The sequence below is a fragment of the Microcebus murinus genome, chromosome 14 (genome assembly GCF_040939455.1).
Source record: "Microcebus murinus isolate Inina chromosome 14, M.murinus_Inina_mat1.0, whole genome shotgun sequence".
NCBI classification, from domain to species: Eukaryota; Metazoa; Chordata; class Mammalia; order Primates; family Cheirogaleidae; genus Microcebus; species Microcebus murinus.
In genome coordinates this window covers 33,381,318-33,385,836 of record NC_134117.1, presented here as the reverse complement: position 1 = coordinate 33,385,836, position 4,519 = coordinate 33,381,318, and the positions used below count along the sequence as shown (strand labels likewise).

The 4,519-nt window shown below is 46.0% G+C and overlaps 1 pseudogene; it reads right to left on the bottom strand.

Annotated features, from left to right (window-relative positions):
- Positions 1-1,516: 1,516 nt before the first annotated feature.
- On the bottom strand, positions 1,517-3,360 carry LOC105871953 (ADP-ribose pyrophosphatase, mitochondrial pseudogene; annotated as a pseudogene).
- Positions 3,361-4,519: the final 1,159 nt, after the last annotated feature.

The window sequence follows — 4,519 nt, the reverse complement described above, 5'->3', positions numbered from 1 at the left end:
TTCTGGACATATTAAATTTGAGCCACTTTTTAGGCCTTCATTATTTCATGTTTTTGCAATGATTGTATAACATATATATGTAAATGTATTTTTTTTAGGAGTTTACATTTTTAAAAGAATAATGAAGTAGGTAAGGTAGTGGAACATTCAAAAAATGAAGTACCAACCAGGTACTTCAATTATTTAAATAAAGACAGGGGGCGCATCTCACCTGGAAAAGTTACAGAGATGACTATACTATATAGGACAAATGGCTCCATCCTAAAATCAAACAGCTGTAGAATTTACAAGTAAAAGCAATGCATTAAATCTGTTGCTGAGCATGAACAATCATGAGCATCCATAGGTGGACCTTTTTATAATTACATTAGTATAACATTTTTCAAGAGAAAAACAATTAAAATCATGCAACTGTCCTTAAAGCTTAGAAAAGGAAACTCTGATCAAATGAGCATGTAGGAAGAAATAGAATGGTGATTTTTCTTTAAAGGGATGATGCCCAGGGAATCTGGAAACTAGAGAAAGGTAATTATTGAACAGATTATGGTATAGTGGTCAAGGGTGTGGACTGTGGAGCCCAATGGTCTATGCTCTACTCTCACCTCCACCACTTACTGATTGTATAACTTTGTTCTAGTTTTGCAACCTCTCTGTGCCTCAGTTACATCATCTGTAAATAGGGATGATAATGTGGTAGACCCTGCGATGCATGCCACCTCCCCTCTCCCCAGATTCTGCTCCTCAGCTGCTGGGAGTCTCACCAGAAGATGGCCCTTAGCTATCAGCCCTCTTTAGGGATTGCCTTGGCTAAGGAAATGTTCTCTCCCAAGGAACCTGGGTTGCCTCCTTCCAGGGACAGCAGTATCCAATCAATGACTGATCAACAGAAGGTAGAAAGGCCTGACACCGTTGCCCCAATTCAGGGCAGCTAGAAGGGCCTTCGCAGCTCCAGAGTTCCACATGGAGTTGGCTGAGGCCTTCACTGCGTCTGCATTCCAGCTCACCTGCTCACTCTGCCCAATCCTGCTTTCTTCCTCTTCCTTCTCCAGGTGCTGATTGCAAGACTGCTCCCTAGAAAATATCTCACAATCTAATCTTTCTCTCAGAGTCTGCTTCCCAGAGGGCCCAACCTGCTACATAAGAGTACCTTCCTCATAGGGTGATCTTAGAATAAATAAGTCATCATACATAAAGCACTTAAAAGAGTCCTGCACAAGTGGAATGTAAGTATAAGCTATTGTTATTGAAGTGATCTACTTATGAAGCTATCAACTCCTGCAATAGTCTTTATTTTTCCCCCAGTCAGAAAAGGCTCATTGGAGTGGTTTGAGTTAATTTTACATGTGTTGTAAATAAAGTTAACTGCCTTGTTTTAGGTGACGAGAAAAGAAACTTACTAATATTTCTGACTATTTGTTGCTATTGGAATCCCCTCATTCCTAGTTGTCAGGGGGCTATCTCTACATTTGAAATCTAACTATAAACACTTTCTCTGTTTGCATATTGTGGGGTTTTTTTAATTGAGAAAAGGTACTTGTGAATTGCATTTTTATTAGGCTGTATTTTTATTGTCCTAATAAAGACTTTTCTGTGACAGGACTCTGCATTTGTGGGGTCCTCTTCTGAGGTGAGAGGAAACCAATGTCCTGAGCTTAGTCCATTCTGTTTAGTCAGAAATTCTGATAACCAGAGGGCTGGATCTTAAGCTTAGTCAGATTATACACTAGATTAGTCCACATTAACACATCAGGAGGAAGGAAGAAGTGACAAATGCAAACTGGCTGAACAGTAGAGTCTGTGGTTGGTAAGGACGATATCTTTGTTTTATACACAATTATTTTTCAAAGAACAGTTGTACAAGTTGGTTTAAATCATGTATACAACAATATACATGTGACTATATTTCTCTTCTTCAAATTGGATAGCTAAAATGTCTGTGATCCCATTTTCCCACATTCATCTAATATTATATCCTAATACAAAGTCTTCTTACTGTGCAAACTTTTGGAAATAATCACCAAAGAAGTGACCCTCCCTGTCCTGTTCAGTGGGAGTTCTGCGCTGTTAGCTTCTTATCCACTCTTGCTCCATTGAAGGCCTTTGGCTCCTGAGAGTCTCCAAGACACTATCCGTGGCTGTCAGGGTACAGGTCCTCACTCCAGTGGGCACCTCGTTTCTCGGCCACAAGTCGAATAAATTGGGAGTGGCTGGCATAAAGCTCGAGTTTATCATGAATGTCCACCCATTTCACTTTCTTGGCATCATCGCCAGCTTCCAGAGGAAGACGGTCCGTTATTTCACCTGTCTCATCGTGGTAATTTACTGCCTCGGTCTCCACCCACGCGTTATCTGTGTTCCGAGGATCGTCCACATAGCCTTTATAGACCACGAAGTGCTCCTGGCTGAATAGTGTGTGCAATTGTTTCTCCAACTCCTGCACTTCTGCTCTGGATTTCTGTAAGGAGTTCAGGGCCTCCTCACCAAATTCTCTCTTCAGTGTGGTACTAATTTTCTCTCCCGGATCCACCATGCCCCCTGGGATTGCCCATTCTCCACAGTCCTTCCTTTGGATGGCTGCGAACTGCAGGATGTCTTTCCCAGAAGCAGGGTGGGTAACTTTACTTCCCTTGCTATCCCTCTTCCACCTGGTCAGGATGGGATCTGCGGCATGATTGGGGCCCCAGCGCCCCAAAAGCCCTCGGCCCACCAGCCCAGTCCGACCTGCAGGATTTCTAGGTCTGCCGTTTTCAACCTCATATAAACCATTATGGCTCCGCCTGTCCACGTGCCCATCCTTTTCATTAAATTTAGGGGAGAAGTTCCTTTCGCCCACCGGGGGGTCTGCCCACACGGGCCCGGCCAAGACAGAGCTGGCAGTGTACTCCGCAGGGCTGTATGCTGGCCACGCCGCCAGCCAGCTCACTTTCTCCGTGGGGACCTGGCTTCGCTGCACCTTCGAGCCAGGGTACGGAGACGCCCGGGCCTTCGTGTGGGGCTTCTCGGCAGCGCCCTTTGAACCTGACATGAGGACATTTAGAGGAAACTCATGTGAGGAAAAGGGACTCCAGCTGGCCAGGATGTTGGGGCAGCTGCTGGGCCTGACTGTCACAGAAGCCAAGGTCACAGAGAGAGACACGGACGCTAAAGCCTTTGCCAGGTGGCGTCCAGCCATCCAGGACCCAGCGGCCAGCGGGGGTTTGGGTCGCTCTCGGCGGAGGTGGGGGTGGGGTGGGGTGCAGCCTCCACGGCAGATCACAGGGCATGGGGACCTGCTGCTTCCACCGCCCCCCGCGGGGAAGTGGCCAAGCTTATCTCTTACACACCCTTTGATGGTGGCCTTCCCAAGAGACCTGTTGGTGCTTCCAACCGCGATCACGCTGCGCGCGCCCTCAGTGCACGGGGCTAACGGCTCAGCAGGGTGGCTGGGGCTCACCACAACCCCGGCCCACGCGCACTCCCGGCCATCGGGGCGCTTTTATTTTAAATGGAGAGATTTTGACATCTACAAGGGCTTCCAAATGGGAAGGGCTGGGGTTTGGGAATATAGTCCTAACACAACCCCAATACAATTAGCAAACAAAAACGACAAAAGTACCCTTTCGCTTCCCCACGCATTAAGTCATCTACTGGTAAACTTAGTTTGCTCGGTTTAGGGCCTGCCTGTTTGGGGGAGGGCAGGATGAACATGGGGGTAGGGGTGGACAAAATTCCCTATTTGGGATGCTCAAAAACTGAGCGAGCATGACTTCAAAAGAGAGGGAGAATTCACCTGGTGCACTGAGAGCAGGATGGGTGCAATGTGGGAGATGATGTGCAATGTGGGGTGCAATGTGGGAGATGGCTTCAAAACTTGGGTCCAGCATTTGCTACCGGAACGGTTTGGACAAGTTGCTTGATCTCTCTTTTCAGACAAATATTGGCTACAACATGGCAGGTGCTGTGCCAAGCATGGAGGCATGTAATGAGGCCTGTGCCAGGTGGCCTCTCCTCTTAAAGGACTCTGGTTGGAGAGGCAGCACATACATTTATTAAAAAAATAGAACACTGAACGAGCAGTGCCTGGTAATAGTTAAGAGTCAAACAATCAGGTTAAAATCTCAGCTCCAGTCCCCCCATTTTCCCACTCCTTTAACGTGGGGCCTTCTTAGGCAAAGTTACTTAAGCTAAGTGGAAATATTAACAATACCTACCTCATAGGGTTGTGGTGACAATTAAGTAGGATGTTACATGTAAACTTGTTAGTGCAATGTCTGGTCCGCAGCATGCACTCAAATGCTAGTAGTCATCACTGTAATGATTATTAATTTTTTTTGCCTCTGCACTTCGAAAACTCTGTAGATTAGAAACAGGACAGCTGAAACAATTATGAGCATTGAACAGCTCACATATGAGGTCAGAGTTGAACAGCCTGTGATTTCTCTTTCTGGAGAAATTCAGGCTGAGAAGTAACAGCATCTAAGTCCTGAAATGATAAGTAATGAGAAGAGGCACCGTTTTAGTCATTATATAGAAGAAAACA